The 22,213-nt window shown below is 45.6% G+C and overlaps 58 non-coding genes and 10 pseudogenes across 58 annotated transcripts; all 68 read left to right on the forward strand.

The window, feature by feature from the left end:
• The first annotated feature begins 219 nt into the window (after nt 1–219).
• On the forward strand, nt 220–338 carry LOC123434665. Its single transcript, XR_006625944.1, has one exon. It is a non-coding gene; the product is annotated as a 5S ribosomal RNA (ribosomal RNA).
• A 313-nt stretch (nt 339–651) lies between these two features.
• On the forward strand, nt 652–770 carry LOC123435881. Its single transcript, XR_006627126.1, has one exon. It is a non-coding gene; the product is annotated as a 5S ribosomal RNA (ribosomal RNA).
• Nucleotides 771–1,183: 413 nt separating this feature from the next.
• On the forward strand, nt 1,184–1,302 carry LOC123432386. Its single transcript, XR_006623971.1, has one exon. It is a non-coding gene; the product is annotated as a 5S ribosomal RNA (ribosomal RNA).
• Nucleotides 1,303–1,499: 197 nt separating this feature from the next.
• On the forward strand, nt 1,500–1,618 carry LOC123435318. The gene has a single exon (XR_006626572.1). It is a non-coding gene; the product is annotated as a 5S ribosomal RNA (ribosomal RNA).
• Nucleotides 1,619–1,848: 230 nt separating this feature from the next.
• On the forward strand, nt 1,849–1,967 carry LOC123431728. The gene has a single exon (XR_006623317.1). It is a non-coding gene; the product is annotated as a 5S ribosomal RNA (ribosomal RNA).
• A 182-nt stretch (nt 1,968–2,149) lies between these two features.
• On the forward strand, nt 2,150–2,268 carry LOC123431640. The gene has a single exon (XR_006623228.1). It is a non-coding gene; the product is annotated as a 5S ribosomal RNA (ribosomal RNA).
• A 188-nt stretch (nt 2,269–2,456) lies between these two features.
• LOC123437036 lies at nt 2,457–2,575 on the forward strand. The gene has a single exon (XR_006628239.1). It is a non-coding gene; the product is annotated as a 5S ribosomal RNA (ribosomal RNA).
• A 185-nt stretch (nt 2,576–2,760) lies between these two features.
• LOC123438244 lies at nt 2,761–2,878 on the forward strand. The gene has a single exon (XR_006629398.1). It is a non-coding gene; the product is annotated as a 5S ribosomal RNA (ribosomal RNA).
• Nucleotides 2,879–3,063: 185 nt separating this feature from the next.
• Nucleotides 3,064–3,182, forward strand: LOC123432380. The gene has a single exon (XR_006623965.1). It is a non-coding gene; the product is annotated as a 5S ribosomal RNA (ribosomal RNA).
• Nucleotides 3,183–3,379: 197 nt separating this feature from the next.
• Nucleotides 3,380–3,498, forward strand: LOC123437512. The gene has a single exon (XR_006628688.1). It is a non-coding gene; the product is annotated as a 5S ribosomal RNA (ribosomal RNA).
• Nucleotides 3,499–3,701: 203 nt separating this feature from the next.
• On the forward strand, nt 3,702–3,820 carry LOC123433395. Its single transcript, XR_006624900.1, has one exon. It is a non-coding gene; the product is annotated as a 5S ribosomal RNA (ribosomal RNA).
• A 203-nt stretch (nt 3,821–4,023) lies between these two features.
• Nucleotides 4,024–4,126, forward strand: LOC123433460 (annotated as a pseudogene).
• Nucleotides 4,127–4,314: 188 nt separating this feature from the next.
• On the forward strand, nt 4,315–4,433 carry LOC123438674. Its single transcript, XR_006629805.1, has one exon. It is a non-coding gene; the product is annotated as a 5S ribosomal RNA (ribosomal RNA).
• A 185-nt stretch (nt 4,434–4,618) lies between these two features.
• Nucleotides 4,619–4,737, forward strand: LOC123435891. Its single transcript, XR_006627136.1, has one exon. It is a non-coding gene; the product is annotated as a 5S ribosomal RNA (ribosomal RNA).
• A 233-nt stretch (nt 4,738–4,970) lies between these two features.
• LOC123434667 lies at nt 4,971–5,089 on the forward strand. The gene has a single exon (XR_006625945.1). It is a non-coding gene; the product is annotated as a 5S ribosomal RNA (ribosomal RNA).
• Nucleotides 5,090–5,271: 182 nt separating this feature from the next.
• Nucleotides 5,272–5,390, forward strand: LOC123436296. Its single transcript, XR_006627526.1, has one exon. It is a non-coding gene; the product is annotated as a 5S ribosomal RNA (ribosomal RNA).
• Nucleotides 5,391–5,584: 194 nt separating this feature from the next.
• On the forward strand, nt 5,585–5,703 carry LOC123436889. Its single transcript, XR_006628096.1, has one exon. It is a non-coding gene; the product is annotated as a 5S ribosomal RNA (ribosomal RNA).
• Nucleotides 5,704–5,906: 203 nt separating this feature from the next.
• Nucleotides 5,907–6,025, forward strand: LOC123437451. The gene has a single exon (XR_006628630.1). It is a non-coding gene; the product is annotated as a 5S ribosomal RNA (ribosomal RNA).
• Nucleotides 6,026–6,213: 188 nt separating this feature from the next.
• On the forward strand, nt 6,214–6,332 carry LOC123437037. The gene has a single exon (XR_006628240.1). It is a non-coding gene; the product is annotated as a 5S ribosomal RNA (ribosomal RNA).
• A 185-nt stretch (nt 6,333–6,517) lies between these two features.
• Nucleotides 6,518–6,635, forward strand: LOC123438245. The gene has a single exon (XR_006629399.1). It is a non-coding gene; the product is annotated as a 5S ribosomal RNA (ribosomal RNA).
• Nucleotides 6,636–6,820: 185 nt separating this feature from the next.
• On the forward strand, nt 6,821–6,939 carry LOC123432381. Its single transcript, XR_006623966.1, has one exon. It is a non-coding gene; the product is annotated as a 5S ribosomal RNA (ribosomal RNA).
• Nucleotides 6,940–7,133: 194 nt separating this feature from the next.
• LOC123437513 lies at nt 7,134–7,252 on the forward strand. The gene has a single exon (XR_006628689.1). It is a non-coding gene; the product is annotated as a 5S ribosomal RNA (ribosomal RNA).
• Nucleotides 7,253–7,455: 203 nt separating this feature from the next.
• LOC123433397 lies at nt 7,456–7,574 on the forward strand. The gene has a single exon (XR_006624902.1). It is a non-coding gene; the product is annotated as a 5S ribosomal RNA (ribosomal RNA).
• A 203-nt stretch (nt 7,575–7,777) lies between these two features.
• On the forward strand, nt 7,778–7,880 carry LOC123433461 (annotated as a pseudogene).
• A 188-nt stretch (nt 7,881–8,068) lies between these two features.
• On the forward strand, nt 8,069–8,187 carry LOC123438676. Its single transcript, XR_006629806.1, has one exon. It is a non-coding gene; the product is annotated as a 5S ribosomal RNA (ribosomal RNA).
• Nucleotides 8,188–8,369: 182 nt separating this feature from the next.
• On the forward strand, nt 8,370–8,488 carry LOC123435892. Its single transcript, XR_006627137.1, has one exon. It is a non-coding gene; the product is annotated as a 5S ribosomal RNA (ribosomal RNA).
• Nucleotides 8,489–8,718: 230 nt separating this feature from the next.
• On the forward strand, nt 8,719–8,837 carry LOC123434668. Its single transcript, XR_006625946.1, has one exon. It is a non-coding gene; the product is annotated as a 5S ribosomal RNA (ribosomal RNA).
• A 182-nt stretch (nt 8,838–9,019) lies between these two features.
• Nucleotides 9,020–9,138, forward strand: LOC123436297. Its single transcript, XR_006627527.1, has one exon. It is a non-coding gene; the product is annotated as a 5S ribosomal RNA (ribosomal RNA).
• Nucleotides 9,139–9,332: 194 nt separating this feature from the next.
• LOC123436890 lies at nt 9,333–9,451 on the forward strand. The gene has a single exon (XR_006628097.1). It is a non-coding gene; the product is annotated as a 5S ribosomal RNA (ribosomal RNA).
• A 203-nt stretch (nt 9,452–9,654) lies between these two features.
• Nucleotides 9,655–9,773, forward strand: LOC123436181. Its single transcript, XR_006627414.1, has one exon. It is a non-coding gene; the product is annotated as a 5S ribosomal RNA (ribosomal RNA).
• Nucleotides 9,774–9,955: 182 nt separating this feature from the next.
• Nucleotides 9,956–10,074, forward strand: LOC123437481. Its single transcript, XR_006628658.1, has one exon. It is a non-coding gene; the product is annotated as a 5S ribosomal RNA (ribosomal RNA).
• Nucleotides 10,075–10,268: 194 nt separating this feature from the next.
• Nucleotides 10,269–10,387, forward strand: LOC123432354. Its single transcript, XR_006623941.1, has one exon. It is a non-coding gene; the product is annotated as a 5S ribosomal RNA (ribosomal RNA).
• Nucleotides 10,388–10,581: 194 nt separating this feature from the next.
• Nucleotides 10,582–10,700, forward strand: LOC123435164. Its single transcript, XR_006626425.1, has one exon. It is a non-coding gene; the product is annotated as a 5S ribosomal RNA (ribosomal RNA).
• A 212-nt stretch (nt 10,701–10,912) lies between these two features.
• Nucleotides 10,913–11,031, forward strand: LOC123436603. The gene has a single exon (XR_006627819.1). It is a non-coding gene; the product is annotated as a 5S ribosomal RNA (ribosomal RNA).
• Nucleotides 11,032–11,210: 179 nt separating this feature from the next.
• On the forward strand, nt 11,211–11,329 carry LOC123432629. The gene has a single exon (XR_006624202.1). It is a non-coding gene; the product is annotated as a 5S ribosomal RNA (ribosomal RNA).
• Nucleotides 11,330–11,553: 224 nt separating this feature from the next.
• LOC123434669 lies at nt 11,554–11,672 on the forward strand. The gene has a single exon (XR_006625947.1). It is a non-coding gene; the product is annotated as a 5S ribosomal RNA (ribosomal RNA).
• A 230-nt stretch (nt 11,673–11,902) lies between these two features.
• LOC123436604 lies at nt 11,903–12,021 on the forward strand. The gene has a single exon (XR_006627820.1). It is a non-coding gene; the product is annotated as a 5S ribosomal RNA (ribosomal RNA).
• Nucleotides 12,022–12,206: 185 nt separating this feature from the next.
• LOC123434670 lies at nt 12,207–12,325 on the forward strand. The gene has a single exon (XR_006625948.1). It is a non-coding gene; the product is annotated as a 5S ribosomal RNA (ribosomal RNA).
• Nucleotides 12,326–12,545: 220 nt separating this feature from the next.
• Nucleotides 12,546–12,664, forward strand: LOC123434671. Its single transcript, XR_006625949.1, has one exon. It is a non-coding gene; the product is annotated as a 5S ribosomal RNA (ribosomal RNA).
• A 221-nt stretch (nt 12,665–12,885) lies between these two features.
• LOC123432668 lies at nt 12,886–13,004 on the forward strand. Its single transcript, XR_006624241.1, has one exon. It is a non-coding gene; the product is annotated as a 5S ribosomal RNA (ribosomal RNA).
• Nucleotides 13,005–13,440: 436 nt separating this feature from the next.
• On the forward strand, nt 13,441–13,559 carry LOC123432841. Its single transcript, XR_006624412.1, has one exon. It is a non-coding gene; the product is annotated as a 5S ribosomal RNA (ribosomal RNA).
• A 197-nt stretch (nt 13,560–13,756) lies between these two features.
• Nucleotides 13,757–13,875, forward strand: LOC123434672. The gene has a single exon (XR_006625950.1). It is a non-coding gene; the product is annotated as a 5S ribosomal RNA (ribosomal RNA).
• Nucleotides 13,876–14,057: 182 nt separating this feature from the next.
• Nucleotides 14,058–14,176, forward strand: LOC123436299. Its single transcript, XR_006627529.1, has one exon. It is a non-coding gene; the product is annotated as a 5S ribosomal RNA (ribosomal RNA).
• Nucleotides 14,177–14,379: 203 nt separating this feature from the next.
• Nucleotides 14,380–14,498, forward strand: LOC123431569. The gene has a single exon (XR_006623160.1). It is a non-coding gene; the product is annotated as a 5S ribosomal RNA (ribosomal RNA).
• A 407-nt stretch (nt 14,499–14,905) lies between these two features.
• LOC123438145 lies at nt 14,906–15,024 on the forward strand. Its single transcript, XR_006629304.1, has one exon. It is a non-coding gene; the product is annotated as a 5S ribosomal RNA (ribosomal RNA).
• A 194-nt stretch (nt 15,025–15,218) lies between these two features.
• On the forward strand, nt 15,219–15,331 carry LOC123433512 (annotated as a pseudogene).
• Nucleotides 15,332–15,554: 223 nt separating this feature from the next.
• LOC123434673 lies at nt 15,555–15,673 on the forward strand. The gene has a single exon (XR_006625951.1). It is a non-coding gene; the product is annotated as a 5S ribosomal RNA (ribosomal RNA).
• A 185-nt stretch (nt 15,674–15,858) lies between these two features.
• LOC123438879 lies at nt 15,859–15,977 on the forward strand. Its single transcript, XR_006629995.1, has one exon. It is a non-coding gene; the product is annotated as a 5S ribosomal RNA (ribosomal RNA).
• Nucleotides 15,978–16,180: 203 nt separating this feature from the next.
• On the forward strand, nt 16,181–16,293 carry LOC123433385 (annotated as a pseudogene).
• Nucleotides 16,294–16,475: 182 nt separating this feature from the next.
• On the forward strand, nt 16,476–16,594 carry LOC123437995. Its single transcript, XR_006629154.1, has one exon. It is a non-coding gene; the product is annotated as a 5S ribosomal RNA (ribosomal RNA).
• Nucleotides 16,595–16,785: 191 nt separating this feature from the next.
• LOC123433470 lies at nt 16,786–16,898 on the forward strand (annotated as a pseudogene).
• A 220-nt stretch (nt 16,899–17,118) lies between these two features.
• On the forward strand, nt 17,119–17,237 carry LOC123437506. The gene has a single exon (XR_006628682.1). It is a non-coding gene; the product is annotated as a 5S ribosomal RNA (ribosomal RNA).
• Nucleotides 17,238–17,434: 197 nt separating this feature from the next.
• LOC123433566 lies at nt 17,435–17,532 on the forward strand (annotated as a pseudogene).
• Nucleotides 17,533–17,726: 194 nt separating this feature from the next.
• On the forward strand, nt 17,727–17,845 carry LOC123437004. The gene has a single exon (XR_006628208.1). It is a non-coding gene; the product is annotated as a 5S ribosomal RNA (ribosomal RNA).
• Nucleotides 17,846–18,030: 185 nt separating this feature from the next.
• On the forward strand, nt 18,031–18,143 carry LOC123433408 (annotated as a pseudogene).
• A 191-nt stretch (nt 18,144–18,334) lies between these two features.
• LOC123433386 lies at nt 18,335–18,447 on the forward strand (annotated as a pseudogene).
• A 185-nt stretch (nt 18,448–18,632) lies between these two features.
• LOC123434674 lies at nt 18,633–18,751 on the forward strand. Its single transcript, XR_006625952.1, has one exon. It is a non-coding gene; the product is annotated as a 5S ribosomal RNA (ribosomal RNA).
• Nucleotides 18,752–18,933: 182 nt separating this feature from the next.
• On the forward strand, nt 18,934–19,052 carry LOC123434676. Its single transcript, XR_006625954.1, has one exon. It is a non-coding gene; the product is annotated as a 5S ribosomal RNA (ribosomal RNA).
• Nucleotides 19,053–19,246: 194 nt separating this feature from the next.
• LOC123437325 lies at nt 19,247–19,365 on the forward strand. The gene has a single exon (XR_006628512.1). It is a non-coding gene; the product is annotated as a 5S ribosomal RNA (ribosomal RNA).
• A 176-nt stretch (nt 19,366–19,541) lies between these two features.
• On the forward strand, nt 19,542–19,660 carry LOC123438311. Its single transcript, XR_006629461.1, has one exon. It is a non-coding gene; the product is annotated as a 5S ribosomal RNA (ribosomal RNA).
• Nucleotides 19,661–19,851: 191 nt separating this feature from the next.
• LOC123433593 lies at nt 19,852–19,964 on the forward strand (annotated as a pseudogene).
• A 169-nt stretch (nt 19,965–20,133) lies between these two features.
• LOC123434677 lies at nt 20,134–20,252 on the forward strand. Its single transcript, XR_006625955.1, has one exon. It is a non-coding gene; the product is annotated as a 5S ribosomal RNA (ribosomal RNA).
• A 182-nt stretch (nt 20,253–20,434) lies between these two features.
• Nucleotides 20,435–20,553, forward strand: LOC123438403. The gene has a single exon (XR_006629546.1). It is a non-coding gene; the product is annotated as a 5S ribosomal RNA (ribosomal RNA).
• A 194-nt stretch (nt 20,554–20,747) lies between these two features.
• On the forward strand, nt 20,748–20,866 carry LOC123434678. Its single transcript, XR_006625956.1, has one exon. It is a non-coding gene; the product is annotated as a 5S ribosomal RNA (ribosomal RNA).
• Nucleotides 20,867–21,045: 179 nt separating this feature from the next.
• Nucleotides 21,046–21,164, forward strand: LOC123431658. The gene has a single exon (XR_006623247.1). It is a non-coding gene; the product is annotated as a 5S ribosomal RNA (ribosomal RNA).
• Nucleotides 21,165–21,352: 188 nt separating this feature from the next.
• On the forward strand, nt 21,353–21,471 carry LOC123431948. Its single transcript, XR_006623553.1, has one exon. It is a non-coding gene; the product is annotated as a 5S ribosomal RNA (ribosomal RNA).
• A 194-nt stretch (nt 21,472–21,665) lies between these two features.
• Nucleotides 21,666–21,778, forward strand: LOC123433468 (annotated as a pseudogene).
• A 160-nt stretch (nt 21,779–21,938) lies between these two features.
• Nucleotides 21,939–22,057, forward strand: LOC123434679. Its single transcript, XR_006625957.1, has one exon. It is a non-coding gene; the product is annotated as a 5S ribosomal RNA (ribosomal RNA).
• The last annotated feature ends 156 nt before the right edge of the window (nt 22,058–22,213 follow it).

The following is a 22,213-nucleotide window of genomic DNA, read 5'->3' on the forward strand; positions in this document are numbered from 1 at the left end:
CACGTGACAAGGATGACGCGGGACCGTGATCTATATGACCTCATTTTCTTATTTTTGACGATTACTGTGTGACTTTTCCCACCGCGCTTGACACCCAACGACTAGTAGTAGTAGTAGTAGTAGTAGTAGTAGTAGTAGTAGTAGTAGTAGTAGTAGTAGTAGTAGTAGTAGTAGTAGTAGTAGGGGCAAGCATAAGGAACAAATAGATAGTTGCATGTCGGATGCGATCATACCAGCACTAAAGCACCGGATCCCATCAGAACTCCGAAGTTAAGCGTGCTTGGGCGAGAGTAGTACTAGGATGGGTGACCTCCTGGGAAGTCCTCGTGTTGCATTCCCCTTTTTAAATATATTTTTGCGCCACGTGACAAGGATGACGCGGGACCGTGATCTATATGACCTCATTTTCTTATTTTTGACGATTACAATGTGACTTTTCCCACCGCGCTTGACACCCAACGACTAGTAGTAGTAGTAGTAGTAGTAGTAGTAGTAGTAGTAGTAGTAGTAGTAGTAGTAGTAGTAGTAGCAGTGGTAGTACCAGTAGTAGTAGTAGTAGTAGTAGTAGTAGTAGTAGTAGTAGTAGTAGTAGTAGTAGTACTGGTAGTACTAGTAGGGCAAGCATAAGGAACAAATAGATTGTTGCATGTCGGATGCGATCATACCAGCACTAAAGCACCGGATCCCATCAGAACTCCGAAGTTAAGCGTGTTTGGGCGAGAGTAGTACTAGGATGGGTGACCTCCTGGGAAGTCCTCGTGTTGCATTCCCCTTTTTAAATATATTTTTGCGCCACGTGACAAGGATGACGCGGGAGCGTGATCTATATGCCCTCATTTTCTTATTTTTGACGATTACTGTGTGACTTTTCCCACCGCGCTTGACACCCAACGACTAGTAGTAGTAGTAGTAGTAGGGGCAAGCATAAGGAACAAATAGATAGTTGCATGTCGGATGCGATCATACCAGTCCTCGTGTTGCATTCCCCTTTTTAAATATATTTTTGCGCCACGTGACAAGGATGACGCGGGACCGTGATCTATATGACCTCATTTTCTTATTTTTGACGATTACTGTGTGACTTTTCCCACCGCGCTTGACACCCAACGACTAGTAGTAGTAGTAGTAGTAGTAGTAGTAGTAGTAGGGGCAAGCATAAGGAACAAATAGATAGTTGCATGTCGGATGCGATCATACCAGCACTAAAGCACTGGATCCCATCAGAACTCCGAAGTTAAGCGTGCTTGGGCGAGAGTAGTACTAGGATGTGTGACCTCGTGGGAAGTCCTTGTGTTGCATTCCCCTTTTTAAATATATTTTTGCGCCACGTGACAAGGATGACGCGGGAGCGTGATCTATATGACCTCATTTTCTTATTTTTGACGATTATTGTGTGACTTTTCCCACCGCGCTTGACACCCAACGACTAGTAGTAGTAGTAGTAGTAGTAGTAGTAGTAGTAGGGGCAAGCATAAGGAACAAATAGATAGTTGCATGTCGGATGCGATCATACCAGCATTAAAGCACCGGATCCCATCAGAACTCCGAAGTTAAGCGTGCTTGGGCGAGAGTAGTACTAGGATGGGTGACCTCCTGGGAAGTCCTCGTGTTGCATTCCCCTTTTTAAATATATTTTTGCGCCACGTGACAAGGATGACGCGGGACCGTGATCTATATGACCTCATTTTCTTATTTTTGACGATTACAGTGTGACTTTTCCCACCGCGCTTGACACCCAACGACTAGTAGTAGTAGTAGTAGTAGTAGTAGTAGTAGTAGTAGTAGTAGTAGTAGTAGTAGTAGTAGTAGTAGGGGCAAGCATAAGGAACAAATAGATAGTTGCATGTCGGATGCGATCATACCAGCACTAAAGCACCGAATCCCATCAGAACTCCGAAGTTAAGCGTGCTTGGGCGAGAGAAGTACTAGGATGGGTGACCTCCTGGGAAGTCCTTGTGTTGCATTCCCCTTTTTAAATATATTTTTGCGCCACGTGACAAGGATGACGCGGGAGCGTGATCTATATGACCTCATTTTCTTATTTTTGACGATTACTGTGTGACTTTTCCCACCGCGCTTGACACCCAACGACTAGTAGTAGTAGTAGTAGTAGGGGCAAGCATAAAGAACAAATAGATAGTAGCATGTCGGATGCGATCATACCAGCACTAAAGCACCGGATCCCATCAGAACTACGAAGTTAAGCGTGCTTGGGCGAGAGTAGTACTAGGATGGGTGACCTCCTGGGAAGTCCTTGTGTTGCATTCCCCTTTTTAAATATATTTTTGCGCCACGTGACAAGGATGACGCGGGAGCGTGATCTATATGACCTCATTTTCTTATTTTTGACGATTACTGTGTGACTTTTCCCACCGCGCTTGACACCCAACGACTAGTAGTAGTAGTAGTAGTAGTAGTAGGGGCAAGCATAAGGAACAAATAGATAGTTGCATGTCGGATGTGATCATACCAGCACTAAAGCACCGGATCCCATCAGAACTCCGAAGTTAAGCGTGCTTGGGCGAGAGTAGTACTAGGATGGGTGACCTCCTAGGAAGTCCTCGTGTTGCATTCCCCTTTTTAAATATATTTTTGCGCCACGTGACAAGGATGACGCGGGAGCGTGATCTATGTGACCTCATTTTCTTATTTTTGACGATTACTGTGTGACTTTTCCCACCGCGCTTGACACCCAACGACTAGTAGTAGTAGTAGTAGTAGTAGGGGCAAGCATAAGGAACAAATAGATAGTTGCATGTCGGATGCGATCATACCAGCACTAAAGCACCGGATCCCATCAGAACTCCGAAGTTAAGCGTGCTTGGGCGAGAGTAGTACTAGGATGGGTGACCTCCTGGAAGTCCTCGTGTTGCATTCCCCTTTATAAATATATTTTTGCGCCACGTGACAAGGATGACGCGGGACCGTGATCTATATGACCTCATTTTCTTATTTTTGACGATTACTGTGTGACTTTTCCCACCGCGCTTGACACCCAACGACTAGTAGTAGTAGTAGTAGTAGTAGGGGCAAGCATAAGGAACAAATAGATAGTTGCATGTCGGATGCGATCATACCAGCACTAAAGCACTGGATCCCATCAGAACTCCGAAGTTAAGCGTGCTTGGGCGAGAGTACTACTAGGATGGGTGACCTACTGGGAAGTCCTTGTGTTGCATTCCCCTTTTTAAATATATTTTTGCGCCACGTGACAAGGATGACGCGGGAGCGTGATCTATATGACCTCATTTTCTTATTTTTGACGATTATTGTGTGACTTTTCCCACCGCGCTTGACACCCAACGACTAGTAGTAGTAGTAGTAGTAGTAGTAGTAGTAGTAGGGGCAAGCATAAGGAACAAATAGATAGTTGCATGTCGGATGCGATCATACCAGCACTAAAGCACCGGATCCCATCAGAACTCCGAAGTTAAGCCTGCTTGGGCGAGAGTAGTACTAGGATGGGTGACCTCCTGGGAAGTCCTCGTGTTGCATTCCCCTTTTTAAATATATTTTTGCGCCACGTGACAAGGATGACGCGGAACCGTGATCTATATGACCTCATTTTCTTATTTTTGACGATTACAGTGTGACTTTTCCCACCGCGCTTGACACCCAACGACTAGTAGTAGTAGTAGTAGTAGTAGTAGTAGTAGTAGTAGTAGGGGCAAGCATAAGGAACAAATAGATAGTTGCATGTCGGATGCGATCATACCAGCACTAAAGCACCGAATCCAATCAGAACTCCAAAGTTAAGCGTGCTTGGGCGAGAGAAGTAATAGGATGGGTGACCTCCTGGGAAGTCCTCGTGTTTCATTCCCCTTTTTAAATATATTTTTGCGCCACGTGACAAGGATGACGCGGGAGCGTGATCTATATGACCTCATTTTCTTATTTTTGACGATTACTGTGTGACTTTTCCCACCGCGCTTGACACCCAACGACTAGTAGTAGTAGTAGTAGTAGTAGTAGTAGTAGTAGTAGTAGGGGCAAGCATAAGGAACAAATAGATAGTAGCATGTCGGATGCGATCATACCAGCACTAAAGCACCGGATTCCATCAGAACTACGAAGTTAAGCGTGCTTGGGCGAGAGTAGTACTAGGGAAGTCCTTGTGTTGCATTCCCCTTTTAAAATATATTTTTGCGCCACGTGACAAGGATGACGCGGGAGCGTGATCTATATGACCTCATTTTCTTATTTTTGACGATTACTATGTGACTTTTCCCACCGCGCTTGACACCCAACGACTAGTAGTAGTAGTAGTAGTAGTAGTAGGGGCAAGCATAAGGAACAAATAGATAGTTGCATGTCGGATGTAATCATACCAGCACTAAAGCACCGAATCCCATCAGAACTCCGAAGTTAAGCGTGCTTGGGCGAGAGTAGTACTAGGATGGGTGACCTCCTGGGAAGTCCTCGTGTTGCATTCCCCTTTTTAAATATATTTTTGCGCCACGTGACAAGGATGACGCGGGAGCGTGATCTATATGACCTCATTTTCTTATTTTTGACGATTACTGTGTGACTTTTCCCACCGCGCTTGACACCCAACGACTAGTAGTAGTAGTAGTAGTAGTAGGGGCAAGCATAAGGAACAAATAGATAGTTGCATGTCGGATGCGATCATACCAGCACTAAAGCACCGGATCCCATCAGAACTCCGAAGTTAAGCGTGCTTGGGCGAGAGTGGTACTAGGATGGGTGACCTCCTGGGAAGTCCTCGTGTTGCATTCCCCTTTTTAAATATATTTTTGCGCCACGTGACAAGGATGACGCGGGACCGTGATCTATATGACCTCATTTTCTTATTTTTGACGATTACTGTGTGACTTTTCCCACCGCGCTTGACACCCAACGACTAATAGTAGTAGTAGTAGTAGTAGTAGTAGTAGTAGTAGTAGTAGTAGTAGTAGGAGTAGTAGTAGTAGTAGGGGAAAGCATAAGGAACAAATAGATAGTTGCATGTCGGATGCGATCATACCAGCACTAAAGCACCGGATCCCATCAGAACTCCGAAGTTAAGCGTGCTTGGGCGAGAGTAGTACTAGGATGGGTGACCTCCTGGGAAGTCCTCGTGTTGCATTCCCCTTTTTAAATATATTTTTGCGCCACGTGACAAGGATGACGCGGGAGCGTGATCTATATGACCTCATTTTCTTATTTTTGACGATTACTGTGTGACTTTTCCCACCGCGCTTGACACCCAACGACTAGTAGTAGTAGTAGTAGTAGGGGCAAGCATAAGGAACAAATAGATAGTTGCATGTCGGATGCGATCATACCAGCACTAAAGCACCGGATCCCATCAGAACTCCGAAGTTAAGCGTGCTTGGGCGAGAGTAGTACTAGGATGGGTGACCTCCTCGGAAGTCCTCGTGTTGCATTCCCCTTTTTAAATATATTTTTGCGCCACGTGACAAGGATGACGCGGGAGCGTGATCTATATGACCTCATTTTCTTATTTTTGACGATTACTGTGTGACTTTTCCCACCGCGCTTGAAACCCAACGACTAGTAGTAGTAGTGGTAGTAGTAGTAGTAGTAGGGGCAAGCATAAGGAACAAATAGATAGTTGCATGTCGGATGCGATCATACCAGCACTAAAGCACCGGATCCCATCAGAACTCCGAAGTTAACCGTGCTTGGGCGAGAGTAGTACTAGGATGGGTGACCTCCTGGGAAGTCCTCGTGTTGCATTCTCCTTTTTAAATATATTTTTGCGCCACGTGACAAGGATGACGCGGGACCGTGATCTATATGACCTCATTTTCTTATTTTTGACGATTACTGTGTGACTTTTCCCACCGCGCTTGACACCCAACGACTAGTAGTAGTAGTAGTAGTAGTAGTAGTAGTAGTAGTAGTAGGGGCAAGCATAAGGAACAAATAGATAGTTGCATGTCGGATGCGATCATACCAGCTCTAAAGCACCGGATCCCATCAGAACTCCGAAGTTAAGCGTGCTTGGGCGAGAGTAGTACTAGGATGGGTGACCTCCTGGGAAGTCCTTGTGTTGCATTCCCCTTTTTAAATATATTTTTGCGCCACGTGACAAGGATGACGCGGGAGCGTGATCTATATGACCTCATTTTCTTATTTTTGACGATTACTGTGTGACTTTTCCCACCGCGCTTGACACCCAACGACTAGTAGTAGTAGTAGTAGTAGTAGTAGGGGCAAGCATAAGGAACAAATAGATAGTTGCATGTCGGATGTGATCATACCAGCACTAAAGCACCGGATCCCATCAGAACTCCGAAGTTAAGCGTGCTTGGGCGAGAGTAGTACTAGGATGGGTGACCTCCTAGGAAGTCCTCGTGTTGCATTCCCCTTTTTAAATATATTTTTGCGCCACGTGACAAGGATGACGCGGGAGCGTGATCTATGTGACCTCATTTTCTTATTTTTGACGATTACTGTGTGACTTTTCCCACCGCGCTTGACACCCAACGACTAGTAGTAGTAGTAGTAGTAGTAGGGGCAAGCATAAGGAACAAATAGATAGTTGCATGTCGGATGCGATCATACCAGCACTAAAGCACCGGATCCCATCAGAACTCCGAAGTTAAGCGTGCTTGGGCGAGAGTAGTACTAGGATGGGTGACCTCCTGGAAGTCCTCGTGTTGCATTCCCCTTTATAAATATATTTTTGCGCCACGTGACAAGGATGACGCGGGACCGTGATCTATATGACCTCATTTTCTTATTTTTGACGATTACTGTGTGACTTTTCCCACCGCGCTTGACACCCAACGACTAGTAGTAGTAGTAGTAGTAGTAGGGGCAAGCATAAGGAACAAATAGATAGTTGCATGTCGGATGCGATCATACCAGCACTAAAGCACTGGATCCCATCAGAACTCCGAAGTTAAGCGTGCTTGGGCGAGAGTACTACTAGGATGGGTGACCTACTGGGAAGTCCTTGTGTTGCATTCCCCTTTTTAAATATATTTTTGCGCCACGTGACAAGGATGACGCGGGAGCGTGATCTATATGACCTCATTTTCTTATTTTTGACGATTATTGTGTGACTTTTCCCACCGCGCTTGACACCCAACGACTAGTAGTAGTAGTAGTAGTAGTAGTAGTAGTAGGGGCAAGCATAAGGAACAAATAGATAGTTGCATGTCGGATGCGATCATACCAGCACTAAAGCACCGGATCCCATCAGAACTCCGAAGTTAAGCCTGCTTGGGCGAGAGTAGTACTAGGATGGGTGACCTCCTGGGAAGTCCTCGTGTTGCATTCCCCTTTTTAAATATATTTTTGCGCCACGTGACAAGGATGACGCGGAACCGTGATCTATATGACCTCATTTTCTTATTTTTGACGATTACAGTGTGACTTTTCCCACCGCGCTTGACACCCAACGACTAGTAGTAGTAGTAGTAGTAGTAGTAGTAGTAGTAGTAGTAGGGGCAAGCATAAGGAACAAATAGATAGTTGCATGTCGGATGCGATCATACCAGCACTAAAGCACCGAATCCAATCAGAACTCCAAAGTTAAGCGTGCTTGGGCGAGAGAAGTAATAGGATGGGTGACCTCCTGGGAAGTCCTCGTGTTTCATTCCCCTTTTTAAATATATTTTTGCGCCACGTGACAAGGATGACGCGGGAGCGTGATCTATATGACCTCATTTTCTTATTTTTGACGATTACTGTGTGACTTTTCCCACCGCGCTTGACACCCAACGACTAGTAGTAGTAGTAGTAGTAGTAGTAGTAGTAGTAGTAGTAGGGGCAAGCATAAGGAACAAATAGATAGTAGCATGTCGGATGCGATCATACCAGCACTAAAGCACCGGATTCCATCAGAACTACGAAGTTAAGCGTGCTTGGGCGAGAGTAGTACTAGGGAAGTCCTTGTGTTGCATTCCCCTTTTAAAATATATTTTTGCGCCACGTGACAAGGATGACGCGGGAGCGTGATCTATATGACCTCATTTTCTTATTTTTGACGATTACTATGTGACTTTTCCCACCGCGCTTGACACCCAACGACTAGTAGTAGTAGTAGTAGTAGTAGTAGGGGCAAGCATAAGGAACAAATAGATAGTTGCATGTCGGATGTAATCATACCAGCACTAAAGCACCGAATCCCATCAGAACTCCGAAGTTAAGCGTGCTTGGGCGAGAGTAGTACTAGGATGGGTGACCTCCTGGGAAGTCCTCGTGTTGCATTCCCCTTTTTAAATATATTTTTGCGCCACGTGACAAGGATGACGCGGGAGCGTGATCTATATGACCTCATTTTCTTATTTTTGACGATTACTGTGTGACTTTTCCCACCGCGCTTGACACCCAACGACTAGTAGTAGTAGTAGTAGTAGGGGCAAGCATAAGGAACAAATAGATAGTTGCATGTCGGATGCGATCATACCAGCACTAAAGCACCGGATCCCATCAGAACTCCGAAGTTAAGCGTGCTTGGGCGAGAGTGGTACTAGGATGGGTGACCTCCTGGGAAGTCCTCGTGTTGCATTCCCCTTTTTAAATATATTTTTGCGCCACGTGACAAGGATGACGCGGGACCGTGATCTATATGACCTCATTTTCTTATTTTTGACGATTACTGTGTGACTTTTCCCACCGCGCTTGACACCCAACGACTAATAGTAGTAGTAGTAGTAGTAGTAGTAGTAGTAGTAGTAGTAGTAGTAGGAGTAGTAGTAGTAGTAGGGGAAAGCATAAGGAACAAATAGATAGTTGCATGTCGGATGCGATCATACCAGCACTAAAGCACCGGATCCCATCAGAACTCCGAAGTTAAGCGTGCTTGGGCGAGAGTAGTACTAGGATGGGTGACCTCCTGGGAAGTCCTCGTGTTGCATTCCCCTTTTTAAATATATTTTTGCGCCACGTGACAAGGATGACGCGGGAGCGTGATCTATATGACCTCATTTTCTTATTTTTGACGATTACTGTGTGACTTTTCCCACCGCGCTTGACACCCAACGACTAGTAGTAGTAGTAGTAGTAGGGGCAAGCATAAGGAACAAATAGATAGTTGCATGTCGGATGCGATCATACCAGCACTAAAGCACCGGATCCCATCAGAACTCCGAAGTTAAGCGTGCTTGGGCGAGAGTAGTACTAGGATGGGTGACCTCCTCGGAAGTCCTCGTGTTGCATTCCCCTTTTTAAATATATTTTTGCGCCACGTGACAAGGATGACGCGGGAGCGTGATCTATATGACCTCATTTTCTTATTTTTGACGATTACTGTGTGACTTTTCCCACCGCGCTTGAAACCCAACGACTAGTAGTAGTAGTGGTAGTAGTAGTAGTAGTAGGGGCAAGCATAAGGAACAAATAGATAGTTGCATGTCGGATGCGATCATACCAGCACTAAAGCACCGGATCCCATCAGAACTCCGAAGTTAACCGTGCTTGGGCGAGAGTAGTACTAGGATGGGTGACCTCCTGGGAAGTCCTCGTGTTGCATTCTCCTTTTTAAATATATTTTTGCGCCACGTGACAAGGATGACGCGGGACCGTGATCTATATGACCTCATTTTCTTATTTTTGACGATTACTGTGTGACTTTTCCCACCGCGCTTGACACCCAACGACTAGTAGTAGTAGTAGTAGTAGTAGTAGTAGTAGTAGTAGTAGGGGCAAGCATAAGGAACAAATAGATAGTTGCATGTCGGATGCGATCATACCAGCTCTAAAGCACCGGATCCCATCAGAACTCCGAAGTTAAGCGTGCTTGGGCGAGAGTAGTACTAGGATGGGTGACCTCCTGGGAAGTCCTCGTGTTGCATTCCCCTTTTTAAATATATTTTTGCGCCACGTGACAAGGATGACGCGGGAGCGTGATCTATATGACCTCATTTTCTTATTTTTGACGATTACTGTGTGACTTTTCCCACCGCGCTTGACACCCAACGACTAGTAGTAGTAGTAGTAGTAGGGGCAAGCATAAGGAACAAATAGATAGTTGCATGTCGGATGCGATCATACCAGCACTAAAGCACCGGATCCCATCAGAACTCCGAAGTTAAGCGTGCTTGGGCGAGAGTAGTACTAGGATGGGTGACCTCCTCGGAAGTCCTTGTGTTGCATTCCCCTTTTTAAATATATTTTTGCGCCACGTGACAAGGATGACGCGGGAGCGTGATCTATATGACCTCATTTTCTTATTTTTGACGATTACTGTGTGACTTTTCCCACCGCGCTGGAAACCCAACGACTAGTAGTAGTAGTGGTAGTAGTAGTAGTAGTAGGGGCAAGCATAAGGAACAAATAGATAGTTGCATGTCGGATGCGATCATACCAGCACTAAAGCACCGGATCCCATCAGAACTTCGAAGTTAACCATGCTTGGGCGAGAGTAGTACTAGGATGGGTGACCTCCTGGGAAGTCCTCGTGTTGCATTCCCCTTTTTAAATATATTTTTGCGCCACGTGACAAGGATGACGCGGGACCGTGATCTATATGACCTCATTTTCTTATTTTTGACGATTACTGTGTGACTTTTCCCACCGCGCTTGACACCCAACGACTAGTAGTAGTAGTAGTAGTAGTAGTAGTAGTAGGGGCAAGCATAAGGAACAAATAGATAGTTGCATGTCGGATGTGATCATACCAGCACTAAAGCACCGGATCCCATCAGAACTCCGAAGTTAAGCGTGCTTGGGCGAGAGTAGTACTAGGATGGGTGACCTCCTGGGAAGTCCTCGTGTTGCATTCCCCTTTTTAAATATATTTTTGCCCCACGTGACAAGGATGACGCGGGACCGTGATCTATATGACCTCATTTTCTTATTTTTGACGATTACTGTGTGACTTTTCCCACCGCGCTTGACACCCAACGACTAATAGTAGTAGTAGTAGTAGTAGGAGTAGGAGTAGTAGTAGTAGTAGTAGGGGAAAGCATAAGGAACAAATAGATAGTTGCATGTCGGATGCGATCATACCAGCACTAAAGCACCGGATCCCATCAGAACTTCGAAGTTAAGCGTGCTTGGGCGAGAGTAGTACTAGGATGGGTGACCTCCTGGGAAGTCCTCGTGTTGCATTCCTCTTTTTAAATATATTTTTGCGCCACGTGACAAGGATGACGCGGGAGCGTGATCTATATGACCTCATTTTCTTATTTTTGACGATTACTGTGTGACTTTTCCCACCGCGCTTGACATCCAACGACTAGTAGTAGTAGTAGTCGGGGCAAGCATAAGGAACAAATAGATAGTTGCATGTCGGATGCGATCATACCAGCACTAAAGCACCGGATCCCATCAGAACTACGAAGTTAAGCGTGCTTGTGCGAGAGTAGTACTAGGATGGGTGACCTCCTGGGAAGTCCTCGTGTTGCATTCCCCTTTTTAAATATATTTTTGCGCCACGTGACAAGGATGACGCGGGACCGTGATCTATATGACCTCATTTTCTTATTTTTGACGATTACTGTGTGACTTTTCCCACCGCGCTTGACACCCAACGACTAATAGTAGTAGTAGTAGTAGTAGTAGTAGTAGTAGTAGTAGTAGGAGTAGTAGTAGTAGTAGGGGAAAGCATAAGGAACAAATAGATAGTTGCATGTCGGATGCGATCATACCAGCACTAAAGCACCGGATCCCATCAGAACTCCGAAGTTAAGCGTGCTTGGGCGAGAGTAGTACTAGGATGGGTGACCTCCTGGGAAGTCCTCGTGTTGCATTCCCCTTTTGAAATATATTTTTGCGCCACGTGACAAGGATGACGCGGGACCGTGATCTATATGACCTCATTTTCTTATTTTTGACGATTACTGTGTGAATTTTCCCACCGCGCTTGACACCCAACGACTAATAGTAGTAGTAGTAGTAGTAGTAGTAGTAGTAGTAGTAGTAGTAGTAGTAGGAGTAGTAGTAGTAGGGGAAAGCATAAGGAACAAATAGATAGTTGCATGTCGGATGCGATCATACCAGCACTAAAGCACCGGATCCCATCAGAACTTCGAAGTTAAGCGTGCTTGGGCGAGAGTAGTACTAGGATGGGTGACCTCCTGGGAAGTCCTCGTGTTGCATTCCCCTTTTTAAATATATTTTTGCGCCACGTGACAAGGATGACGCGGGAGCGTGATCTATATGACCTCATTTTCTTATTTTTGACGATTACTGTGTGACTTTTTCCACCGCGCTTGACACCCAACGACTAGTAGTAGTAGTAGTAGTAGTAGGGGCAAGCATAAGGAACAAATAGATAGTTGCATGTCGGATGCGATCATACCAGCACTAAAGCACCGGATCCCATCAGAACTCCGAAGTTAAGCGTGCTTGGGCGAGAGTAGTACTAGGATGGGTGACCTCCTGGGAAGTCCTCGTGTTGCATTCCCCTTTTTAAATATATTTTTGCGCCACGTGACAAGGATGACGCGGGACCGTGATCTATATGACCTCATTTTCTTATTTTTGACGATTACTGTGTGACTTTTCCCACCGCGCTTGACACCAACGACTAATAGTAGTAGTAGTAGTAGTAGTAGTAGTAGTAGTAGTAGTAGTAGTAGTAGTAGTAGGGGAAAGCATAAGGAACAAATAGATAGTTGCATGTCGGATGCGATCATACCAGCACTAAAGCACCGGATCCCATCAGAACTCCGAAGTTAAGCGTGCTTGGGCGAGAGTAGTACTAGGATGGGTGACCTCCTGGGAAGTCCTCGTGTTGCATTCCCCTTTTTAGATATATTTTTGCGCCACGTGACAAGGATGACGCGGGACCGTGATCTATATGACCTCATTTTCTTATTTTTGACGATTACTGTGTGACTTTTCCCACCGCGCTTGACACCCAACGACTAATAGTAGTAGTAGTAGTAGTAGTAGTAGTAGTAGTAGTAGGAGTAGTAGTAGTAGTAGTGGAAACCATAAGGAACAAATAGATAGTTGCATGTCGGATGCGATCATACCAGCACTAAAGCACCGGATCCCATCAGAACTCCGAAGTTAACCGTGCTTGTGCGAGAGTAGTACTAGGATGGGTGACCTCCTCGGAAGTCCTCGTGTTGCATTCCCCTTTTTAAATATATTTTTGCGCCACGTGACAAGGATGACGCGGGAGCGTGATCTATATGACCTCATTTTCTTATTTTTGACAATTACTGTGTGACTTTTCCCACCGCGCTTGAAACCCAACGACTAGTAGTAGTAGTGGTAGTAGTAGTAGTAGTAGTAGGGGCAAACATAAGGAACAAATAGATAGTTGCATGTCGGATGCGATCATACCAGCACTAAAGCACCGGATCAGGAAGTCCTCGTGTTGCATTCCCCTTTTTAAATATATTTTTGCGCCACGTGACAAGGATGACGCGGGACCGTGATCTATATGACCTCATTTTCTTATTTTTGACGATTATTGTGTGACTTTTCCCACCGCGCTTGACACCCAACGACTAGTAGTAGTAGTAGTAGTAAGGGCAAGCATAAGGAACAAATAGATAGTTGCATGTCGGATCCGATCATACCAACACTAAAGCACCGGATCCCATCAGAACTCTGAAGTTAAGCGTGCTTGGGCGAGAGTAGTACTAGGATGGGTGACCTCCTGGGAAGTCCTCGTGTTGCATTCCCCTTTTTAAATATATTTTTGCGCCACGTGACAAGGATGACGCGGGAGCGTGATCTATATGACCTCATTTTCTTATTTTTGACGATTACTGTGTGACTTTTCCCACCGCGCTTGACACCCAACGACTAGTAGTAGTAGTGGTAGTAGTAGTAGTAGTAGTAGGGGCAAGCATAAGGAACAAATAGATAGTTGCATGTCGGATGCGATCATACCAGCACTAAAGCACCGGATCCCATCAGAACTCCGAAGTTAAGCGTGCTTGGGCGAGAGTAGTACTAGGATGGGTGACCTCCTGGGAAGTCCTCGTGTTGCATTCCCCTTTTTAAATATATTTTTGCGCCACGTGACAAGGATGACGCGGGACCGTGATCTATATGACCTCATTTTCTTATTTTTGACGATTACTGTGTGACTTTTCCCACCGCGCTTGACACCCAACGACTAGTAGTAGTAGTAGTAGTAGGGGCAAGCATAAGGAACAAATAGATAGTTGCATGTCGGATGCGATCATACCAGCACTAAAGCACCGGATCCCATCAGAACTCCGAAGTTAAGCGTGCTTGGGCGAGAGTAGTACTAGGATGGGTGACCTCCTCGGAAGTCCTCGTGTTGCATTCCCCTTTTTAAATATATTTTTGCGCCACGTGACAAGGATGACGCGGGAGCGTGATCTATATGACCTCATTTTCTTATTTTTGACGATTACTGTGTGACTTTTCCCACCGCGCTTGACACCCAACGACTAGTAGTAGTAGTAGTAGTAATAGTAGTAGTAGTAGTAGTAGGGGCCAGCATAAGGAACAAATAGATAGTTGCATGTCGGATGTGATCATACCAGCACTAAAGCACCGGATCCCATTAGAACTCTGAAGTTAAGCGTGCTTGGGCGAGAGTAGTACTAGGATGGGTGACCTCGTGGGAAGTCCTTGTGTTGCATTCCCCTTTTTAAATATATTTTTGCGCCACGTGACAAGGATGACGCGGGAGCGTGATCTATATGACCTCATTTTCTTATTTTTGACGATTACTGTGTGACTTTTCCCACCACGCTTGACACCCAACGACTAGTAGTAGTAGTGGTAGTAGTAGTAGTAGTAGTAGGGGCAAGCATAAGGAACAAATAGATAGTTGCATGTCGGAAGTCCTCGTGTTGCATTCCCCTTTTTAAATATATTTTTGCGCCACGTGACAAGGATGACGCGGGAGCGTGATCTATATGACCTCATTTTCTTATTTATGACGATTACTGTGTGACTTTTCCCACCGCGCTTGACACCCAACGACTAGTAGTAGTAGTAGTAGTAGTAGTAGGGGCAAGCATAAGGAACAAATAGATAGTTGCATGTCGGATGCGATCATACCAGCACTAAAGCACCGGATCCCATCAGAACTCCGAAGTTAAGCGTGGTTGGGCGAGAGTAGTACTAGGATGGGTGACCTCCTGGGAAGTCCTCGTGTTGCATTCCCCTTTTTAAATATATTTTTGCGCCACGTGACAAGGATGATGCGGGAGCGTGATCTATATGACCTCATTTTCTTATTTTTGACGATTACTGTGTGACTTTTCCCACCGCGCTTGACACCCAACGACTAGTAGTAGTAGTAGTAGTAGTAGTAGTAGTAGGGGCAAGCATAAGGAACAAATAGATAGTTGCATGTCGGATGCGATCATACCAGCACTAAAGCACCGGATCCCATCAGAACTCCGAAGTTAAGCGTGCTTGGGCGAGAGTAGTACTAGGATGGGTGACCTCTATTTTTGCGCCACGTGACAAGGATGACGCGGGAGCGTGATCTATATGACCTCATTTTCTTATTTTTGACGATTACTGTGTGACTTTTCCCACCGCGCTTGACACCCAACGACTAGTAGTAGTAGTAGTAGTAGTAGTAGTAGTAGTAGTAGTAGTAGTAGTTGTAGTAGTAGTAGTAGTAGTAGTTGTAGTAGTAGTAGTAGTAGGGGCAAGCATAAGGAACAAATAGATAGTTGCATGTCGGATGCGATCATACCAGCACTAAAGCACCGGATCCCATCAGAACTCCGAAGTTAAGCGTGCTTGGGCGAGAGTAGTACTAGGATGGGTGACCTCCTGGGAAGTCCTCGTGTTGCATTCCCCTTTTTAAATATATTTTTGCGCCACGTGACAAGGATGACGCGGGAGCGTGATCTATATGACCTCATTTTCTTATTTTTGACGATCACTGTGTGACTTTTCCCACCGCGCTTGACACCCAACGACTAGTAGTAGTAGTAGTAGTAGTAGGGGCAAGCATAAGGAACAAATAGATAGTTGCATGTCGGATGCGATCATAACAGCACTAAAGCACCGGATCCCATCAGAACTCCGAAGTTAAGCGTGCTTGGGCGAGAGTAGTACTAGGATGGGTGACCTCCTGGGAAGTCCTCGTGTTGCATTTCCCTTTTTAAATATATTTTTGCGCCACGTGACAAGGATGACGCGGGACCGTGATCTATATGACCTCATTTTCTTATTTTTGACGATTACTGTGTGACTTTTCCCACCGCGCTTGACACCCAACGACTACTAGTAGTAGTAGTAGTAGTAGTAGTAGTAGTAGTAGTACGGGAAAGCATAAGGAACAAATAGATAGTTGCATGTCGGATGCGATCATACCAGCACTAAAGCACCGGATCCCATCAGAACTCCGAAGTTAAGCGTGCTTGGGCGAGAGTAGTACTAGGATGGGTGACCTCAGTCCTCGTGTTGCATTCCCCTTTTTAAATATATTTTTGCGCCATGTGACAAGGATGACGCGGGACCGTGATCTATATGACCTGATTTTCTTATTTTTGACGATTACTGTGTGACTTTTCCCACCGCGCTTGACACCCAACGACTAGTAGTAGTAGTAGTAGTAGGGGCAAGCATAAGGAACAAATAGATAGTTGCATGTCGGATGCTATCATACCAGCACTAAATCACCGGATCCCATCAGAACTCCGAAGTTAAGCGTGCTTGGGCGAGAGTAGTACTAGGATGGGTGACCTCCTGGGAAGTCCTCGTGTTGCATTCCCCTTTTTAAATATATTTTTGCGCCGCGTGACAAGGATGACGCGGGAGCGTGATCTATATGACCTCATTTTCTTATTTTTGACGATTACTGTGTGACTTTTCCCACCGCGCTTGACACCCAACGACTAGTAGTAGTAGTAGTAGTAGTAGTAGTAGGGGCAAACATAAGGAACAAATAGATAGTTGCATGTCGGATGCGATCATACCAGCACTAAAGCACCGGATCCCATCAGAACTCCGAAGTTAAGCGTGCTTGGGCGAGAGTAGTACTAGGATGGGTGACCTCTATTTTTGCGCCACGTGACAAGGATGACACGGGAGCGTGATCTATATGACCTCATTTTCTTATTTTTGACGATTACTGTGTGACTTTTCCCACCGCGCTTGACACCCAACGACTAGTAGTAGTAGTAGTAGTAGTAGTAGTAGTAGTAGTAGTAGTAGTAGTTGTAGTAGTAGTAGTAGTAGTTGTAGTAGTAGTAGTAGTAGGGGAAAGCATAAGGAACAAATAGATAGTTGCATGTCGGATGCGATCATACCAGCACTAAAGCACCGGATCTCATCAGAACTCCGAAGTTAAGCGTGCTTGGGCGAGAGTAGTACTAGGATGGGTGACCTCCTGGGAAGTCCTCGTGTTGTATTCCCCTTTTTAAATATATTTTTGCGCCACGTGACAAGGATGACGCGGGAGCGTGATCTATATGACCTCATTTTCTTATTTTTGACGATTACTGTGTGACTTTTCCCACCGCGCTTGACACCCAACGACTAGTAGTAGTAGTAGTAGTAGTAGTAGTAGTAGTAGGGGTAAGCATAAGGAACAAATAGATAGTTGCATGTCGGATGCGATCATACCAGCACTAAAGCACCGGATCCCATCAGAACTCCGAAGTTAAGCGTGCTTGGGCGACCTCCTGGGAAGTCCTCGTGTTGCATTCCCCTTTTTAAATATATTTTTGCGCCACGTGACAAGGATGACGCGGGAGCGTGATCTATATGACCTCATTTTTTTATTTTTGACGATTACTGTGTGACTTTTCCCACCGCGCTTGACACCCAACGACTAGTAGTAGTAGTGGTAGTAGTAGTAGTAGTAGGGGCAAGCATAAGGAACAAATAGATAGTTGCATGTCGGATGCGATCATACCAGCACTAAAGCACCGGATCCCATCAGAACTCCGAAGTTAAGCGTGCTTGGGCGAAAGTAGTACTAGGATGGGTGACCTCCTGGGAAGTCCTCGTGTTGCATTCCCCTTTTTAAATATATTTTTGCGCCACGTGACAAGGATGACGCGGGAGCGTGATCTATATGACCTCATTTTCTTATTTTTGACGATTACTGTGTGACTTTTCCCACCGCGCTTGACACCCAACGACTAGTAGTAGTAGTAGTAGTAGTAGGGGCAAGCATAAGGAACAAATAGATAGTTGCATGTCGGATGCGATCATACCAGCACTAAAGCACCGGATCCCATCAGAACTCCGAAGTTAAGCGTACTTGGGCGAGAGTAGTACTAGGATGGGTGACCTCAGTCCTCGTGTTGCATTCCCCTTTTTAAATATATTTTTGCGCCACGTGACAAGGATGACGCGGGAGCGTGATCTATATGACCTCATTTTCTTATTTTTGACGATTACTGTGTGACTTTTCCCACCGCGCTTGACACCCAACGACTAGTACTAGTAGTAGTAGTAGTAGTAGTAGGGGCAAGCATAAGGAACAAATAGATAGTTGCATGTCGGATGCGATCATACCAGCACTAAAGCACCGGATCCCATCAGAACTCCGAAGTTAAGCGTGCTTGGGCGAGAGTAGTACTAGGATGGGTGACCTCAGTCCTCGTGTTGCATTCCCCTTTTTAAATATATTTTTGCGCCACGTGACAAGGATGACGCGGGACCGTGATCTATATGACCTCATTTTCTTATTTTTGACGATTACTGTGTGACTTTTCCCACCGCGCTTGACACCCAACGACTAGTAGTAGTAGTAGTAGTAGTAGGGGCAAGCATAAGGAACAAATAGATAGTTGCATGTCGGATGCGATCATACCAGCACTAAAGCACCGGATCCCATCAGAACTCCGAAGTTAAGCGTGCTTGGGCGAGAGTAGTACTAGGATGGGTGACCTCCTGGGAAGTCCTCGTGTTGCATTCCCCTTTTTAAATATATTTTTGCGCCGCGTGACAAGGATGACGCGGGAGCGTGATCTATATGACCTCATTTTCTTATTTTTGACGATTACTGTGTGACTTTTCCCACCGCGCTTGACACCCAACGACTAGTAGTAGTAGTAGTAGTAGGGGCAAGCATAAGGAACAAATAGATAGTTGCATGTCGGATGCGATCATACCAGCACTAAAGCACCGGATCCCATCAGAACTCCGAAGTTAAGCGTGCTTGGGCGAGAGTAGTACTAGGATGGGTGACCTCCTGGGAAGTCCTCGTGTTGCATTCCCCTTTTTAAATATATTTTTGCGCCACGTGACAAGGATGACGCGGTAGCGTGATCTATATGACCTCATTTTCTTATTTTTGACGATTACTGTGTGATTTTTCCCACCGCGCTTGACACCCAACGACTAGTAGTAGTAGTAGCAGTAGTAGTAGTAGTAGGGGCAAGCATAAGGAACAAATAGATAGTTGCATGTCGGATGTGATCATACCAGCACTAAAGCACCGGATCCCATCAGAACTCCAAAGTTAAGCGTGCTTGGGCGAGAGTAGTACTAGGATGGGTGACCTCCTGGGAAGTCCTCGTGTTGCATTCCCCTTTTTAAATATATTTTTGCGCCACGTGACAAGGATGACGCGGGAGCGTGATCTATATGACCTCATTTTCTTATTTTTGACGATTACTGTGTGACTTTTCCCACCGTGCTTGACACCCAACGACTAGTAGTAGTAGTAGGGGCAAGCATAAGGAACAAATAGATAATTGCATGTCGGATGCGATCATACCAGCACTAAAGCACCGGATCCCATCAGAACTACGAAGTTAAGCGTGCTTGGGCGAGAGTAGTACTAGGATGGGTGACCTCCTGGGAAGTCCTCGTGTTGCATTCCCCTTTTTAAATATATTTTTGCGCCACGTGACAAGGATGACGCGGGAGCGTGATCTATATGACCTCACTTTCTTATTTTTGACGATTACTGTGTGACTTTTCCCACCGCGCTTGACACCCAACGACTAGTAGTAGTAGTAGTAGTAGTAGTAGTAGGGGCAAGCATAAGGAACAAATAGATAGTTGCATGTCGGATGCGATCATACGAGCACTAAAGCACCGGATCCCATCAGAACTCCGAAGTTAAGCGTGCTTGGGCGAGAGTAGTACTAGGATGGGTGACCTCTATTTTTGCGCCACGTGACAAGGATGACGCGGGAGCGTGATCTATATGACCTCATTTTCTTATTTTTGACGATTACTGTGTGACTTTTCCCACCGCGCTTGACACCCAACGACTAGTAGTAGTAGTAGTAATAGTAGTAGTAGTAGTAGTAGGGGCAAGCATAAGGAACAAATAGATAGTTGCATGTCGGATGCGATCATACCAGCACTAAAGCACCGGATCCCATCAGAACTCCGAAGTTAAGCGTGCTTGGGCGAGAGTAGTACTAGGATGGGTGACCTCCTGGGAAGTCCTCGTGTTGCATTCCCCTTTTTAAATATATTTTTGCGCCACGTGACAAGGATGACGCGGGAGCGTGATCTATATGACCTCATTTTCTTATTTTTGACGATTACTGTGTGACTTTTCCCACCGTGCTTGACACCCAACGACTAGTAGTAGTAGTAGTAGTAGGGGCAAGCATAAGGAACAAATAGATAGTTGCATGTCGGATGCGATCATAACTGCACTAAAGCACCGGATCCCATCAGAACTCCGAAGTTAAGCGTGCTTGGGCGAGAGTAGTACTAGGATGGGTGACCTCCTGGGAAGTCCTCGTGTTGCATTCCCCTTTTTAAATATATTTTTGCGCCACGTGACAAGGATGACGCGGGAGCGTGATCTATATGACCTCATTTACTTATTTTTGACGATTACTGTGTGACTTTTCCCACCGCGTTTCACACCCAACGACTAGTAGTAGTAGTAGTAGTAGTAGTAGTAGTAGGGGCAACCATAAGGAACAAATAGATAGTTGCATGTCGGATGCGATCATACCAGCACTAAAGCACCGGATCCCATCAGAACTCCGAAGTTAAGCGTGCTTGGGCGAGAGTAGTACTAGGATGGGTGACCTCCTGGGAAGTCCTCGTGTTGCATTCCCCTTTTTAAATATATTTTTGCGCCACGTGACAAGGATGACGCGGGACCGTGATCTATATGACCTTATTTTCTTATTTTTGACGATTACTGTGTGACTTTTCCCACCGCGCTTGACACCCAACGACTAGTAGTAGTAGTAGTAGGGGCAAGCATAAGGAACAAATAGATAGTTGCATGTCGGATGCGATCATACCAACACTAAAGCACCGGATCCCATCAGAACTCCGAAGTTAAGCGTGCTTGGGTGAGAGTAGTACTAGGATGGGTGACCTCCTGGGAAGTCCTCGTGTTGCATTCCCCTTTTTAAATATATTTTTGCGCCACGTGACAAGGATGACGCGGGAGCGTGATCTATATGACCTCATTTTCTTATTTTTGACGATTACTGTGTGACTTTTCCCACCGCGCTTGACACCCAACGACTAGTAGTAGTAGTAGTAGTAGTAGTAGGGGCAAGCATAAGGAACAAATAGATAGTTGCATGTCGGATGCGATCATACCAGCACTAAAGCAACGGATCCCATCAGAACTCCGAAGTTAAGCGTCCTTGGGCGAGAGTAGTACTAGGATGGGTGACCTCCTGGGAAGTCCTCGTGTTGCATTCCCCTTTTTAAATATATTTTTGTGCCACGTGACAAGGATGACGCGGGAGCGTGATCTATATGACCTCATTTTCTTATTTTTGACGATTACTGTGTGACTTTTCCCACCGCGCTTGACACCCAACGACTAGTAGTAGTAGTAGTAGTAGTAGTAGTAGTAGGGGCAAGCATAAGGAACAAATAGATAGTTGCATGTCAGATGCGATCATACCAGCACTAAAGCACCGGATCCCATCAGAACTCCGAAGTTAAGCGTGCTTGGGCGAGAGTAGTACTAGGATGGGTGACCTCTATTTTTGCGCCACGTGACAAGGATGACGCGGGAGCGTGATCTATATGACCTCATTTCCTTATTTTTGACGATTACTGTGTGACTTTTCCCACCGCGTTTCACACCCAACGACTAGTAGTAGTAGTAGTAGTAGTAGTAGTAGGGGCAACCATAAGGAACAAATAGATAGTTGCATGACGGATGCGATCATACCAGCACTAAAGCACCGGATCCCATCAGAACTCCGAAGTTAAGCGTGCTTGGGCGAGAGTAGTACTAGGATGGGTGACCTCCTGGGAAGTCCTCGTGTTGCATTCCCCTTTTTAAATATATTTTTGCGCCACGTGACAAGGATGACGCGGGACCGTGATCTATATGACCTTATTTTCTTATTTTTGACGATTACTGTGTGACTTTTCCCACCGCGCTTGACACCCAACGACTAGTAGTAGTAGTAGTAGGGGCAAGCATAAG

The sequence above is a fragment of the Hordeum vulgare genome, chromosome 2H (assembly GCF_904849725.1).
Source record: "Hordeum vulgare subsp. vulgare chromosome 2H, MorexV3_pseudomolecules_assembly, whole genome shotgun sequence".
Lineage (NCBI taxonomy): Eukaryota > Viridiplantae > Streptophyta > Magnoliopsida > Poales > Poaceae > Hordeum > Hordeum vulgare.